Raw genomic sequence first — 18,037 nt, 5'->3', positions numbered from 1 at the left:
AAAAAAAAAAAAAGAAAGAAAGAAAAGGAAAAAGTTATCTAAGAGGTATGGGATTTTATATGTACAGAAATTATTTGCACACTAACCAAATAATATGACTAAAATATAAGTATTTTGCATAAGATATATATAAATGCCATATATATGCATATGTATAAATGTAAGTATTTACATATGAACATGTGAATACATGTAACAGATGTTAATATCATATTGATATGCTAAAAATACATAATAACCTATAGAGACTATTATTAAGATGGAGACTCTAGGGGTGGCACCTGTGGCTCAAAGAGTAGGGCGCTGGCCCCATATACTGCAGGTAGCGGGTTCAAACCCGGCCCCCGCCAAAAACTGCAAAAAAAGATGGTGACCCTACCCAAATTAGCCTTGTGTGATGGCTGAATTAACCAGGCAAAAGAGCACTCATATGATAAATAGGGGGAAATGTGAGAAAAGAGAAGGGACAGATCCGTCATGTTAAAAAGACAAGAACCCCTTCTGTTTCTAGGAGTCTCTTTTGGAAGCCCATTTGCTGCTGTGTATTTTGGGTCAGCACAGGCTTAGCCACACACTCAACATTTTCTGTCTAGAGCCAGAATTCTCTGTTTTCTCAGCTATTCCACTACATATGAGTCACAGAAATGACTGTTCTTGAATACCATTGGTGACGTTTAAAAAATTCTAAGCTTATGCCAACCAACTTATGAACATCTGTGTGACAGGGGAGAAACATTCACCAAGGAGCTGCAATTTGAGACAAGCATCTGCACTTCAGTGTCAAGGCAACACAAGAGTTTGGCTTGAGAGGCCTTAAAATTATAATAATTTAACCACCATCACAAAAATTTGTACTAGTAAGGAAGATAAAGGTAACAATGGCAGATACCATCTATTGAGAGCTATTACATTGAAAAAATTTACCCTCATGGTCCGAGGTGGGGAGGATGAGTGATTATGGGGGGAAAGGGGTGTTACCTGAGCTGACTCCAAAAAGATGCATAGAATATAAATCTACTGGTGTTATGTTCACAGGAGATATGCATGAGGATGTTTTATGAAGAAGGTCACTGCTGTGTTCTTTACAAAAGCCAAAACCTAGAAATAAGTTTTATATTCTTCAACAGGTTGTCATCTTAATGTCCACCTCAAGCTGTTCATAGAAAAAAGTAGAAATTTGTACCTAAAAAAACAGTTTCCAGGTCCAGATGACATTTAAAACTCACTATTGCCTTCCTGAGATTCTCCCCCTCTGTCTCTACATAGAGAAGAGGATCAGAAACTCACTCTTATGTATCCAACTTCAAAATATTAAGCCTTATAAAAATCAACATTTTTCCTATTTTTCTTATTTCATATCTGAATAGGCCCAGCACAAATCCAAGGACCAATATTTGAGAATCAACTTCCCAAAGAACTTGCAAGAACATTCCAACTTTAATACCACATCCAACCCAAACACTGCTTTAAAAAAGTAGATTTACACAGCCAAGAACCTGTTAGTTAAAGGAATCACAAACTACCAGCCCATCTGTTTAGAGAAATACAAGCTGAGAGCCACTACAGTTTAACAAACTTGCCCAAGGCCAGTCCTATAGGTAGAACTATAACCCAAGTGCAAATTTTAGAACTATCTCAATAAGCTATATTAATTTAACCCCTCCCTTTATATTTGTTAATAGCCAGATGAAACAGTACTCAAAACAAACTTGCTTAGAAAGAAAAAAATTTATCACCTCATTTGTTTAGACAACAAAATCTACTCTAATGGGTTTATAACTTAGACAATTACTTGTTCTTCAGTGAATGAGACTGATAATTACAGTGGAAATAAATAATTTATTTCACTCCTAGTAGAAACCTGGCAGTATGCCAGGCCCTATTATCCACCACTGACTGGCCAATCACTAAACTAGGCCTTAGGTAAGCATACGCCTTAGGTAAGCATAATCCATAAAACCCTTAGAGTACAAATTGTAAGAGGAACCTAAGCTGCCAGCCCGCTGAGACCCAATAAATTAAAATGCTAGGTTAAAAAAAAGAAAGATTCCCTGCTTTATATGTTAATTATATAATACCAAAGTTACTTCCCCCCATTATTTTACAGGACTAAACATGATATACAATGTAATCAAAGGTGGCAAAAGCAACCTATACTTCGAAGTATTCAGCAAAATACTTTATAAACAACATGTCATACACAACAGCCCCATGGAGTTGGAAGCCTTGAATATAAACCCATGGTGCTCCAGTTCAAATTTGTGACAAGTAACCAGTTATAACAGGAGTATGCTGAAAAATGAGTTTCATCCACAAGTACAATGTTCTAAATAGATACTTTATATAGATAGTTCATTACAGATACTCATTATATAGAAAACACACTGTCTGTAATTAGAATAGCCAATGTAGCTATTCTTCATCCCTAATTGTCATGCAACACACAACACAAAGACTTCCAGTCACAGTTGGATGGGCAGCTAGTGGGCAAATTCCCTCAGGGTTTAGTGACCCTAACTGCAAAGCTATTTTTCTTTAATTATGTTATAGAAAAAGATGTCTCTTTCTATGGTCCTCCTAATCCTCAAGAGGTTTGCTTCGTTAGGAGAAAATTCATTAACTTGGTTAAAATAGTTGATGCTCCAGAGAAGAAAGAAAAAGAGCTAGCTATGTGTAACTTTTTGATGGATATATAACAATAGCAGAAATAGGTTTTTATTTAAGTGGTTTACCAACATTTGTGGGCATTCTGGAGTTCACTTTTCACAAATTACTAAAAACTACATCAGTTTAATTTAAAGGAAATAGTAACTTGAAAGAACTCGCCTAAAACATTAATTATGACAAGTAAACTTATAATAACAGCTAACATTTATTTATTAAGTCTTAACCAATAGGGCTTGGTGCCTGTAGCTCAAGCAGCTAAGGCACCAGCCACTTACACCAGAGCTGGCGGGTTAAATTCCAGCCTGGGCTTGCCAAATAACAATGACGACTACAACCAAAAAATAGCCAAGGGCTATGGCAGGTGCCTGTAGTCCTAGCTACTTAAGAGGCTGAGGCAAGAGAATCACTTAAGCCTAGGAGTTGGAGGTTGCTGTGAGCTGTGATGCCGCAGCACTCCACCCAGGGCAATAGGTTGAGGCTCTGTCTCACAAAAAAAAAAAAGTTTGAGGCGACACCTGTGGCTCAGTGAGTAGGGCACTGGCCCCATATACTGCAAACAAATTGCAACCAAAAAATAGCCGGGCGTTGTGGTGGGCGCCTGTAGTCCCAGCTACTCAGGAGGCTGAGGCAAGAGAATCACTTAAACCCAGGAGTTGGAAGTTGCTGTGAGCTGTGTGATGCCACGGCACTCTATCAAGGGCCACAAAGTGAGACTCTTGTCTCTACCAAAAAAAAAAAGAAGTTTGTAATTTTCTTTATAATAATATATTTTCCAATTTTAATATCAGGTATATCCAGATGAAGTAGGATGATTTTGAAGGATTTCTTCTTTTTCTATTGCCTATAAGATTTGGCATAATCTATTTTTTTAAATTATCTTCTATTCTTATTTATAAAATAAATACAAAGTATAGACAAATATTAATTAGTATTAATTAATTAATATTAATATAGACAAAATATAGACAAATATTAATTGTCTATTTTTTGAGACTTTGGAAAGAAAAAAAAGTTAACTGATGACTCCATACTGAACTCAGAGTCAAAGAATTCTGTGATGGACATAATTTTATCTGACAATATGAATTTACTTTTTTTGCATTATTATTATTATTGCTCAATATTTCATTGCAGCAATTGTCTGATTTCTTTTCTGAATGTATTTATCTTCATTTGTTCTTTATGAGGTTTTTGTTTCTAGTCCTTATCTTAAACATTGTTATTATTATTAAATTTTAAGCCTTGTTAATTTTGTGAAGGCAAAGAGTGGAGACCAAATAAACACATGTATATGTATAGAGAAAATTAAAAGAAATAAGTCTTAACCAATGGCTTTACATGCATCACCTTAATGTCTCCCAAACCAGCTTAATCACAAGAATTATTTGGATACCTAACGACAGAATCCCTGGAAATTCTGATTTTGTAGCTCTGGATTAGGTCCCATTATATTAACTAATACTTTATGGTGATTTTTTATGATCAAGAAAGGTTGGGAAACAGATTCCCGGGGAATCTTTCTAATAACCTAGGAAGTAGGAAACACTGTTAGACTCATTTGGCATCTGAAGAAATCAAGGCTTAGAGAAGTCACAAAGCTACTCAGCGTCAGAGGCAGAAACAAACCCGGAACTACCAGCTTAGACCTGTTACTTTTAGCCTAGAAGCAAAAATAACATCCATCACTGTTCCACTTTCTCCATGTAACACACCAGAGAAGGACATTAGCAAACTCAATTTCAGGGACAACAAAAGTTAGTACAATCCATTCTTTTCTCATTATCTGCCTTGAGAGTATCTGAGAAGACTACACTGGTAAGAAAGAGCCTGTAGTACAGTTCCTGGTACATAAGATGCTTAAGAGATACGATTCTCTTTGTACCCCCTTCCTTCTTCCCATTTTTCTACTCACATCCTCTAATTATGCCCCTTTCTATCAAGCAAAGCCAAAGTTTCCCACATACACATTCAGCCTTAGCAAAATGCATGAAATAAACATTGGTAGATACTAGCATCTGATTTCTTTTTAATTTTTTTTCTACTTTTTTCATTCCGTGAAAATTAAATTCAAATTGTCTCTTTCCTAGAGAAAGGTACTTAAGCAAAATTTGCATAACTCCTTTAACAATCAAACTACCACTATTTTTAAGTCTCTCCACACATTCCCAAACACTAACAATAGAGTTCAATAGAAAATATTGACAACTAACATTTACTGAGCATTTCATAAGTATTAAATCACTAATTCTCATAAGAAATCCAAAGGGAGGTATTGTTAGTCCTATTTACACTTAAGAAAACAAACACAAAGAAGTTAAATATCTTGCCCAAGTCAGACAAGTTACTAAGTGGTTGAGACAGTATTCAAATCTACAAAGAGAACTATTGTTTTTTTGAATCTCACAATATCTTTCTTCCAATTAATTATCTACTGCTATGTATCCAATCACCCCAACACATAATGGCTTAAATTGACAATGATCACTTCGTTATCTTTAAAAAGGATTCTGTGTTCTATTTCAAAATATATCTTTATTACATTTCTGTGAGTCAGGAAGTTGTACAAAAGCACAGTTGAAATGTCCCATCTCTGCTTCCTGAAGCCTGGGACTTTCATTGGGAAGACGGAAAGTGACTCAAACACCCCCCCGCCCCAATCATGAGAAAGCTCCCCTGGGTTTCACCTCCTTGGGAACACCTAATTGTGACCTCTCCTTGTGCCTGCTAGACCTCCCTCACAGCCAACAAGCTGGATTCCAAAACCAAGTGTTCCCAAAGAACACCTTTTACAGACCAATCTGGAATTCTCAGCACTGCTTCACTAGAATCACACCCCTCTCCCCATTCAAACAAAAGGAACCAAACACCCACCTCCCCACAAAAAGATTGCCAAAGCCACACTGTAAGAACAGCATGATTTCTGCCACAATCTCTAAAAGACTACAAATATTATTGTCCCTACCAAATAGTGAGGAAATGAAATTTCAGAGAGGTCATGTGACTGGCCCAAGGTCACACAACTCTTAAATAATGACACTAAGACCAACACAAAACCCTATGCAATTTCCATCACATCACACTGATACGACGTTCCACTGAAACTACACTGTTCATTGGTGGGAGCTAGGGCACATTTACGCCTAAATTAAATAGATAAAGTAAATCATTCCACCAAAAATATGCTAAAAGGATATCCAAATATAAATTAATCAGATTCGGAAATGCAACAAGTGAAAATCCTATTCCAAAGTAGCCTTATTCTCTCTGTGCTGTACAATGTGGGGGCTTTTGTTGTTATTACTGAGGATTAGTATAAGAAAAGAGAAATAATATACCAAGAGTATCCTGTGAGGGCAGCCCTTGAGAAGAACAGGAAGCACCTAGGACAGTGATGCAAACCACCCAATTAAATCTAAATGGGACATATTCAGGCTACACAATGAAGCCAAAGAGCCACAAACTCCCGTTGATGTCGAGTCAGAAGGGGGAGTTATCACTCATCACCATCAACAGCCTCTGAAAGGGCCAGTCCCAGCTATGAGTGCCTCTTCTGGGTTGAGAAATTTCGCAACACATTTTTACTGCAGGCTGAGGACACTTGCATCATTCAGATTTATTGCCTTATGAAAACTTGCAATATGAATACTAACTGTTGTCATGGAACCTTCACATGAGATCAAAATAGCACACACCCATCAATATGGCGTTTCCAAGTAGAACTGAATGATACAAGAATCAGAAATGGAGGTGCTACTATGTATTAAAACGAATCAAATTTCTCTCTTTTTAAAGGTGTTTGTGGTGTTCCTGGGAGATGTAGCAACCTGTGCGTGGTCATGCATAATTTGGTAATAAATCCATCAGTCTTTTATTTTGCCACCGGTTGACTGCAGCGCCAGGCATAAAAGCAACTGTGCCTCTTTAACAAATGTGTCTTATTATAAGTGGACAGTGTCAGCACTTGCTCCCTAGATGGGTTCACAGAAGGCCTCATTTGAAAATTCAGCATCTCTTTTCCAGTCCTTTCTCTCCCCCACTCAATGCCTTGACTATGGATATTAAAGAACACAATGTAAGAAATACCCAAGTTTCTGTATACCTTAGGGTTTCAAAAATTAAACTGCCATCTCAGAGTGAGAGACCAGAATTCTCAAAATTACTATAATTTGTTCCAGAAGGCAAGGCACAGTACATACCACTTTTGTCTTCAAACAGCAATGAACTCTTTTTCTCTCCAAATCCCTACAAAGAATCTTGGATAGGATTAAAGACCATCTATCCTCTAGCTCTCTTTATCAAAGGGAATAACTTAACCTGAATTCATTATAGTTTGAAGTGCCAAGTACACAGTTAATGGCTAAACTGAAGTCATCAAAACGTATGCCAACTACTCTCCATGTTAATGGTGAAAACAATGCCTATCTATACCATCAATACACTTATTTCTAAACACTTTCAGCCTCTGAAAGGATTCCTCAATAATGAAACTATTATTGGCATTAAGCCCAAAAGAATATCCAACCGCAGCAATTAATACCTCCCTGGAAATTAATTATTCAGCATTCCTTAGCTGCCTAGAAGCAGTCAGATATTCTGCTTTTTCTCTGTTGGAAACACTCGCTCTGCGCTCCCCCAGTCTGGACAGGAATACAGACTGACCCACTATTACTGAATCTCTGTTAACACTCAAAAAGATGCTCAAAGAGCATCAGATCTATAGCGCCCCACAATCTGCCTGGGTTGGGGAAGCGCCAGACAGATCAAGGCTCTACCTCCTATGCTATTTTGTTCCCTAAGGGCAGTGGCCAAGAGGTAAATGTTTCAACTGGTACTAAATTCAGGCATAGAATAAACCACAGTCAGGGTCATAACTGAAACCACCAGGATTAGTAGTAGTAGTAGTAGTAATTATTATTACTATTACTAATAACAACAGTAGTCACAACAATAGAAGTACAACCAGGCTGCCAGGATTATTTTTTTTTCTTTTTTGGAGTCAGAGTCTCACTCTGTCCCCCTGGGTAGAGTACCCTGGCCTCATCACAGCTCACAGCAAACCTCAAATTCCTGGGCTCAAAAGATTCTTCTGCCTCGGCCTCCCAAGTAGCTAGGACAACAGGCACCCACCACAATGTCCTGTTAGTTAACAGGAATGATAATAGAGGACAATTTGGTTGTATGTAATTTTTTTTAAATAAAAAGCTTTCAAATCATCAAAACCTTGGACTTAGTAATTCCACATCTGTGGAGCTTGCCCAAGGTCTCTACCAATGATATAGATGAAGACTATACTTTCAGGGATCATTCCTATAGTTTGTTTCTAATCATGTGGACAAAGATTAAACTACAAAGATGTTCATCACAGAGTTGTTTAAAACATGAAAAACTGGACACAACCTAGATACCCAGCAACAGTTATACAGATAGTATAATCATACAACAGAATACTAAGCAAACCTTAAAAATAATCATTTAAAATCGTGGGGTTTTTTGACATGGCAACATGTTTGTGATTTAATAGGAAGTGAAAATGCAAGTAACAATATGCATAAACTTCCATATAAATTTTGATTTTATAAATCTATACACATCACATCTGCAATAATGCAGTCTGTCCCTCAGTGTCATGGTGACTGATGATTCCAGGACCCTGAGGATACCAAAATCATGAATGCACCAATCCCTGATGGAAAATGGTGTTCTAACTGTATGTAACCTACCCACATCCTCCCATATACTTTAAATCATTTCAAGCTTACAATAGCCACTAATACAATGTAGATACTATGTAAATTATTGATACACAGTATTTTTAAATGCGTGGTTTTTGTTTTTTGTTTGAGATAAAGTCTCACTCCGTCGCCCTCAGTAGAGTATCATAGCATCACAGCTCACAGCAACCTCAAACTCTTGAGCTTAAGCAATTCTCTTGCCTCAGTCTCCCAAGTACCTGGGACTACAGGTACCCACCACAATGCTGGGCTATTTTTTGGTTGTAGTTGTCATTGTTTGGCAGGCCTGAGCTGGCTTCAAATCCGCCAGCTCCAGTGTACATGGCTGGTGCCCTACCTGGTGAGCTATAGGCATCACCTATTTATTATTTTTTTAAATAAGTAACACGTGCTTAGTTGTGGAACCTATAGATTGGGAGGATAGACTATATATCCCCAAAAGATGTCATATTTGATTGGTGGCATCATAGTTTGTTTGTTTTTTTCTGTTCTAATAGCTGTATAATGAACATGTACTGCCCTTTTGCATGAGAAAATTAACAGAAAACAATTAAGCATTTCAACAACATTCTGCCACACGGATCACTTTTAAAGGTATGTTTTTTTCAGAAAAGATATTTACTCGCTAAAATCAACTTATAGCCCAAATCCAAATTAACTAAAGATACAGTCATAAATAGCTCTTTCTATAGAATAATTAAGCATAGAGACTCAAGATAAAACTGACCACTAACCAAAGAGTCTGAAATACAAATTAGTTTTAATGATTCTTTTCACAACATAAGCTCTCACAACATAAGTCTATTGAAAACTTTAAATAAAAAAGGGAGAGCGGTTGGGTACAGTGGCTCACACCTGTAATCCTAGCACTCAGGGAGGCTGAGGTGGGAGGATCCCTTGAGCTCAGGGGTTCAAGACCAGCCTGAACAAGAGCAAGATCCCCATCTCTATTAAAAATTAGAAAAATGAGCCAGGCACTGTGGTGCGTGCCTGTAGTCTCAGATACTTGGGAGGCTGAGGGAGGAGGATCACTTCAGCCCAAGAGTTTGACATTGCTGTGAGCTAGGTTGATACCATGGCACCCTAGCTGAGCAACAGAGTGAGACTCTGTCTCCAAAAATAAGGAAGGAGGGAAGGGAAAGAGGAAAGGAAGGGAGGGGGAGAAAGAAGGGAGGAAGAGAAAGAGAGAGAGATTAAGTACTGTTTTACAAAAGCCTAAGAAAAGCAGAAATATAGAAGAGTTTTTAATTTATCACATAAAGTAGATATATACTTGTAAAAATTAAGTATATAAATGCTTGTATGTACGTGTGTATATGTGCAAAAAACATTTACACACACAAAAACAACAAAACAAAATGATAACCTGAAAATCAAACTGTTTTTAAGTACAGAAAAAAGAATTAAGTTGTAGCTCATTCATTTGTATGATCATGTCATGAAAGTTCCTCTCTTCTTGAAACTGCTTAATATACAACGTCCTTCAAAATATACTGATACAAAAAAAGGAAAAGAAAAAATAGTCTGATACAGAAAACTACAGCAGGCAAAGACAAAGTAACACACTTTAAAAGATGCCTTTCGGAAACAGAATATGCATTCAAAGTATAAAAACTAAACCATGAAGATTCAGCTCCAGGAACACTGGAGAAAGGACGTTCAAAATTACTCAATTCTCTATTCTCTTTATAATTCTTAATAACGCTTGTACCTTTATGATCATTCAATGGAAGAAATTAGGCTTATTGTGAAACAAGAACAGATCACAGGAAGGCATGGGAGGAAATGTCAACCTCAGAGAAAGCTGAGATCATTTCAGAGGTGCTGACAGATAATGGAAATGTCACCATGGCAAAACATTAGAACCCATTTTTGACATGACTGGGTTGAAATCCCTTACCGACAATAACACCAGAGGAATGCAATTAAGAGGGCTGGAAACAGAAAGGACAATTATGAGCTGCCTTCGTAATAAAGAATGCACAGAAGGACCTGGTGTCAACGCTAATTCTCCACATACATGCCAAAGCCCCAATCTTTAATATAGTTTCAAATATACTTGAGCTAACTCGCTTACATTTTGACTTGGACTTGCAAAGAGGAATTAAAGTTAAAACAGGATTAAGGAATACAAATTAAATCCTTTCTGATGCGTTAATTTTCCAGATACCATAGAAGTCTTGGTCAAGTTTAAGATGAAAGTGCTAAAATGGCCTTAAACCTACAGAAATCCAGATTTTGCTCCCAAAAAGAAGGGAAAAAATGTTTTTTTCAGATATCTTGTAGTTAATCACTTGCATGCTTAGATCAAAGAGAATAATTAAAGTTCCAAAAGAATTTCAGATTAGCTTTTACATTATTATGTGTCCCACGATTACCATCACCAGGACCAAAAATATAATGAGCTTCCTATCCTTCTGAGACGTGTTTTGGGGGCAGGTGATTGACACATTTACACAACTGTCATGAATTGGACGTTATTGCAAGGACACATTCAATACCTTATCTTTCACATGTCAGGCCTCATGCACTCAACTTCTAAAAATCCCATCCAGTCAGGACATAAAAAACATCAATCCCAATATCACGAAGCAGCCTTCAAAATAACTTCTCACTCACTACAACAAACATGAAGTATAAGAAGTAGAAAACACAGTGTTACTAACTGGGAAAAGGTAATAAAGATGTGAATGAAAATTAAATGAGTCATGTATTACTCAGTGAGTAGTGGATGTGATATAGGGCTTAGTGTACAGCAGGCACTCAATAAATGCTTGTTTAGTAATAATGGACTAGCATACAATTACCTTGCCATATCTGTCTACATCCAACACCATGTGTATAAATACTACCACTATCTGACTAGGTGTTGACGAACTTGAAATTGGGGAGGAGAGGGAGTTAATAAGAGGTCCCACAAAAAGCCAACCCCCTTGGGTTTCTGGACAAATATCCTGGCTCCCCAGTGCTCCAGCCATTTTCTCACCCTACTGGGTTACAAGAGACACTTCCAGCCACCATGTTTGCATAGAACTCTGTTACATTGGCCACAGGTATGGACACCTGATCCGTGGACCAATCAGAGGCCCTCTCCCTGGATTAAGAGATTCTAGCCTCAGTTTGCCTAACCCCTCGGGAGGAAGAAATGTATGCTAGGAATGTGGGTAATCAGGCTCTGGGAAGTGGATCAGTCTATTTTCAGAGAATAGAGCAGTGTTTTTCAACCTTTTTATCTCATGGCACACTTAAACCTGTAGTCAAACTTACATGGTATACTTAAATTATGTTAATAAAAAAGAAAGAGTATATATATATATATATATATATATATTTTTTTTTTTTTTGAGACAGAGCCTCAAGCTATCCCCCTGGGTAGAGTGCCATGGCATCACGCTCACAGCAACCTCCAACTCCTGGGCTCAAGTGAGTCTCCTGCCTCAGCCTCCCAAGTAGCTGGGACTACAGGCACCCGCCACAGTGCCTGGCCATATTTTGGTTGCAGCCAACATTGTTGTTTGACGGACCCAGGCTGGGGATTCGAATCCGCCACCTTAGGTGTATGTGGCCGGCGCCTTAGCCACTTGAGCCACAGGCACTGAGCCAAAAAAGAGTATATTTACTGGGTTTTGAACTTCTTTTAAAAATAATTTAACTAATGATCTTTAAAATTTTTCACAGAACACCGGTTGAAAATCACTGGAGGAATGAAACAAGAGTCCACAGAGCAGGAAATGGCAGATGCCTGCAGAAAAACCTGATACTGTTCAACAGCCCTAGTCCCAGGGTGTTGCTAACACTTGATTTCCTTGGGTAGCCCTCAGATAACCTATACCCTTAAAATATATATCCTCTTTTTTATTTTCACTCAAGAAAATGACACTAATTCTAAATGCAGAGTCCCACAAAGACTATTCCTCTCTAACCAAAATAATCAACTGGCAAGAGGAGAAAAAATGATGAGGCCACACAAAGGGAAGGGCAAATAACCCAGGGTGGTCCTTGAAAAGATGCAGAAGCCACCACAGGAGCCCAGAATGGAGACACCAGAGAAAGCGCATGAATTACACTTCTGTTCACCCTCGGTGGAACGGTGAGAGTAATGTGGTGACTGAATTGGCTGGAGATATCAGCCTTGTTTTTACAACGTTTTAGTATCTGTGAATACCACATTCTTTTCCTTTCTTGTACAGTCTTGTTTGAAACTCTGGCGAAACACTGCACAGGGGAAGCAATTCAAAGTTGGCTGAGATGAAGTTCTGTGATTTCAATTAAAAACACTCTCTCACTCGCTGCTTGCTACCACTGTGGAAAATAAAGAGCTGCAATGGCATGGGTATTTTTTTTCCTATTGAAAATATTTCTGTTAAGCTTCAGAATGGTGAAAATCATTTATCTATATCCACAAATAACTTCTGTTCAAGCTATACTGGGGCTCTGGTCCAATCCCTAGGTTCTATGTAAAAGGCAAATTTTGTATAGACTAATTGCTGCTGTTTTCATTTCCTCGGCACCCTGCACGTTTTTGCATTTATACATCCAAGAATGTCTTTAAAAACTCTTGCAAATGCCTGTGATCCCTCAGGGTTCCAATAATTATCACTTTTACTAGTACATGTTTATTCTGCTTCAGAAGATATCAGGTTTAAAAATTCACTTTTTTTAAACCACCACTTTCACCATATAAAAAGAACTACTAAGACAGTTCTCCTCAAAAGAATAACTTACTCCTTAATTTTTTCCCCAGGAAATTTATTAAACACTAAAGACTACAAAAAATAGCATATCTTTGCAAGACTGTGGTAGATTAGCGATAGTTTCTAAAGTAGCAACGCCTGGATTTGCTTCTGTTAACTGAATAATAATCTTCTGGGTAGGTATTTTACAACTTTACAAATACAAGAGAGGTAAATGAGCAATGTTAAAGGAGGGAAAACTCACACATCTCTGAGTTGCGTCTCCCCAGAGAACCAGTTTCCTACCTCCAGTGTATCTGCCCGGGAGAGGCACCACAGCCTGCACCAGTGTGAACCCAAGCCCAACCTCAAACAGCAGAATATAAACAAAGTGAGCCAACATGGCTCCTTAACAATAAAACTCCCAGCAGCCCAGGAACACTGTCTTGAGAAGCCCAGCCTGAGCCCCTTCAGCAGGCAAACCCCACATGGACCCATTCATTCCTGCAGGAAGCACCCACGGCCTCCTAGACTCATAAGCAGAAAGGCTGAGTTTCAGCTGTGAAAACACACACTGAGCTTAAAGCTCTCTTACCTGTACCAGCCTGTGGCTCCCTCCCACCTTGTTCCTATTTGGAACAAGCAGCCAAGGCCCTTCCTGAAACTCTGCAACAAGGCGGGACCTCCCGAGTTTCAGCTTTTACCTGAGTGTGGGCAACTGAGCATGCGTGCCCATCAGGTACCTGCAAGGACACACACCCTGATCTCCAGCTTGTATGTAAGCCCAGATCTGCAGAGCGGTGGGGCCAGCATCACTGTTAACCTCAGGAAAAGGGACAAAAAACGAAGGTGCTTAAAAAGCAGAAATTAAGGGGCGGGGAGTGGTGACTCACATGTAATCCTAGCACTCTGTGAGGCTGAGGCAGGAGGATCACTTGAGCTCAGGAGTTCAAGATCAGCCTCAGCAAGACCCCTGTCTCCACTAAAAATAGAAAACTTAGCCCAGCATGGTGGCACACAGATGTGGTCCTAGCTACTCAGAGGCAAGAGGATTGCTCAAGCCCAAGAGTTTGAGGTTGCTGTGAGCTGTGATGCCAGCCAGAGCACTCTACCCAGGGCGACAGAGTGAGACTCTGTCTCCAAAAAAAGAGGAAAAAAGGCAGAAATTAAGGATCCAAAGAAAGAGATGTCAAAGGTGTCATTAAACAACTAGAATCGCTCACTAGAGCAAATCTGGTAAAAATCATTCTGGGGTTCTCAGGCTGAACTTAATTCCATGCAAGAGTGTAAATAGGAGCTTGGACAACGAAGCCTGGGTGTGCGTGCTGGCTCTGCCATTTCATCCTCTGGCACGCCCCAGGATGAGTCTCTTCTCCTCTCTAGGGTTCACTTTCCTCATCTATAAAATAGATGAAGTGCCTAGCTTATAGGGCAGTGTGAAAATTCAATTCCTGGCACACAGAAAGCACACATGAAATACTACTGTCAAGGGTAATGCAATCCAGGAGAATCTACACACAAACACACACACCTCTTCTGCAGAAATCAGTTTCCTTAAGAGAGAGGGGAACAAGGTACTTCCTAAAACATTTTGCTTTTACTCTTGCCAGTTGGTTTGTTTTCATCAAAGTTCCCATGTGCTTTTATAAATGGTACAGACTTCAATTTGACTAAAACCAGGCACAGAAAACAACTCTAAGTTCCCCAAAGCACATACCATATATACATCTGCCAAATTAGAAATGAGCACATAAAACTTAATCTTTGAGAAAGCTGTGGAGATGGCAGGATAACTCTTGTCAGTTCTCACCTTTCCAACTAATTCCAGACAGTGCAGAGATATCATCACCCTGAGAGCTGACATCTCCCCAAAATATGCAGCCAGGAGCGTCAGACTAACCTGCTTCTTTTTCTATTTTGCCCACTTGCCTCCAAATGGCAGGCTCTCAGGAGATCACCTGGTTGCCCACCACATCTCCAAAGCTATCAACCTGGGTAACATGAAGCTCATTTCCTGATAAAAAAAAAAAAACCTGCAATAGATGGCCACTGCCCTTGGAACAAAATCTGAATCCCTGACCATGGCCTGGCCTCTGCTGCCCTTCCCAATTCAGTTCCCCTGCTGTCCCTAGGTCCACCCTCAGTCAACACTCCAAGCCCTGCCCACGTCCAGGACCTTGTCCCACCCATCCCTCCACCCAGAATGCCCTATCTCTGGCTTTCTCGTTCTCAACCCTGCCTAATGTAGGTCACTTACCTGTTTGGTTCACACATATTATTGGTGAAATACTTAAACCAAGGGTTTGTTTATAACCTACCTCCCTAACTCTCCCTATCCCAGAAGCTCCTAGAGGGCAGGGCTTGTGAGCCGACCACCATGTATATGCAGCTGGTGACTACTTCCTAAGGCTGCCCATCTCCTCTTTGGAAATTGCTGTGAAACTTACCATGCTTAAGCAGGTAACAGGAAACAAAAAGGCCTTAACCTGGAGACTTTGCATCTTTTATGGAAATCACAAACCTCTCTGCAAAATTAGGTACTTCATATAGGGAATCTCAACCATAACCCTGCCTTATGGTATTGGGGGAGCTTAACTTAAAAACAATACTAAATAATTCTGATGCCTATGCTGCACCCCCAAGATTTTTATTTAATTGACATTAAATCAATTAAATTTATTGATTTATTGGTTTATTTAATTTCAATAATAGAATAATAGAAAACTACTGCTTTAGAGCATTGCTTCTCAGACTATTTATGGGAAAGACCCAGCTGTTTCTTATTTCCAAAAGTACAATAAAAATTGTATATTGTATCCAAAATACAATAAAAATTAATTACCAGAAGAAAACAAAACACATACAAAATACAGGCCCAAATGTTTTTATTATTAAACTCATCAAATGAGCAATTACTATTAAATTTCTAAATGCTAATTGTCAATTTCTATATTTATACCATATAATTGAGCATGAGTAAGAAAACCACAGTCTGCTAATAAAAAAAAAAAAATCTTGTCTTAGAAAACAGATACATGCTGATATTCCCTAATGGCTGGAAACTCTGTTACTCAATTATCCAATAATCACTAGGGCAGAGTGGGTGTGAGGATTATTTGGGGTGTCAGCTAAAAGCACTGTTTACTCCTCCAAATATTTTCAAAAAATGTCCTCATATTTTTAACTTTACCTCTTGAATTTACCATTGATTTAAATACTTGGAATAAACGGTACCACAAAAGAAATGCTGATTACTTCAACTTAAAAAAAAAAAAAAAAAGACAGACACAGTCTGCACAGCAGCTCAGGTCTACAGAGCCCATTCAGAGTAGCACTACTCAGACAGACAGTACAGGAAAAGAACGAAATGTGAGGGCTGCCCACTGGAATTACACTAGATGTCAGCAAATGCTACTATCGAGACAGGAACACATCAAGTAAATCAGAACAGACTCATCATCTGACAGATTTCTGTGCTGCATCTTGATAAAAGGAAGAGTTCTCTGGCTTGGGGCCTGCCGTACAGTGGTTATGGTGCTAGCCAATACAGCAAGGCTGGTGGGTTCGAACCTGGCCCTGGCCTGCTAAACAACAATGGCAACTAAAACAAAAATATGGCTGGGCATTGTGGTGGGCGCGTGTAGTCCCAGCTGCTTGGGAGGCTGAAGCAAAAGAATCACTTAAGCCCAAGAGTTTGAGATTGCCATGACACCATGGCCCTCTACCGAGGGCGACATAATGAAACTCTGCCTAAAAAAAAAAACAGGTAGAGTTCTCTGAGTATTTATAGAAAGCTGATATGATAGAAGGTCTAGGATGGTTTATGCACAATTAGGATATTTTCTTATTAAAAATGTAATTTTTGGTCCGGGTGCAGTGGCTCACACCTGTATTCCTAGCACTCCAAGACGCTGAAGTGAGTGGATTGCTAGAGCTCAGGGATTCAAGACCAGCCTGAGCAAGTACAAGACTTCATCTCTACTAAAAAAACAGCCAGCCATCCTGGTGGACACCTATAGTCCCAGTCATTGAGAAAACTGAGGGGAGAGGATCACTTGAGCCCAAGAGATTGAGGTTGCTGTGAGCTGTGACCTCATCATCACCTTACCCAGGGCGACAGAGTAAGACTCTGTCCCCATTCAAAAAAAAAATCTTGACCTTGCTTTTGCTCACTTTTTTTTTTTTTGGCAGTTTTGGCTGGGGCCGGGCTTGAACTCGCCACCCCCCAGTATATGGGGCTGGCACCCTACTCCTTGAGCCACAGGCACTGCCCATTGTTCCCTTTTTTAACATCTCTATATTCAAACATGTGTTCTGAGTTACCGAATAACATAGAAATGTGTCTTCTTCTCCCTGAAAATACGCTGTTACCGTGAAAATGAAGAGAATATACTACTTGAAGTAGCATTAAACTAGGAAAGAGGGACACCTGGCCTTAAGTGAATTCAAGGATGGCGGAGATGAGGTAGGTTCAATCGCAAGCAAAAACTTCAAGAAAAAGCACACAGCAGGACAGGGCTGAGGCTTAAGGAGAGGTTAGGGTGAGACAGGCCAATAAGCAGAGAAGGAGTGTCAGCCCAGACTGAAGGACAACCTGTTAACTGACTAGTTGTAGCACAGGGCTGAACCATAACAAGGGGAAGACATCGTGGGTAGGCTTCTCTTCCAAAAGGGAAGCAATGCCACCCCACCTTCCAGGCCCAGGCCTGCCATCCTCAGTATCCATAAAAGTCAATGCTTTCGTTAAACTCTCAAGGCAAATATCAAAGACAAAGTTTAAATATGATCTAAGGCAAAATACATAGTAATCCTAAAAAATTTCAAAAAAAAAGAACTTGATAATGCACTTGTGTACCTGGACAGTGGTGAGAGAAATGAGATTTCACTATTGTCTCTAGTATTGATCCATAAATTCAATGAGAAAAGACTTGCTTCTTGTTTACTTAAAAAAAAAAGTGGGGGGGG

The 18,037-nt window shown here is 39.2% G+C and overlaps 1 protein-coding gene and 1 pseudogene across 5 annotated transcripts in view; one reads left to right on the top strand and one right to left on the bottom strand.

Annotated features, from left to right (window-relative positions):
* The window catches only part of MAGI1 (membrane associated guanylate kinase, WW and PDZ domain containing 1), a 682,664-nt gene that overhangs the window by 532,807 nt on the left and 131,820 nt on the right, over positions 1 to 18,037 (bottom strand). The window lies entirely within an intron of this gene.
* Positions 7,950 to 8,038, top strand: LOC111723759 (annotated as a pseudogene).

This window comes from Otolemur garnettii, unplaced genomic scaffold (genome assembly GCF_000181295.1).
Source record: "Otolemur garnettii isolate 467f Iridium unplaced genomic scaffold, OtoGar3 scaffold00015, whole genome shotgun sequence".
NCBI lineage: Eukaryota > Metazoa > Chordata > Mammalia > Primates > Galagidae > Otolemur > Otolemur garnettii.
The sequence above is the reverse complement of the archived record's forward strand: the minus strand, read 5'-3'. Positions and strand labels throughout refer to the sequence as shown.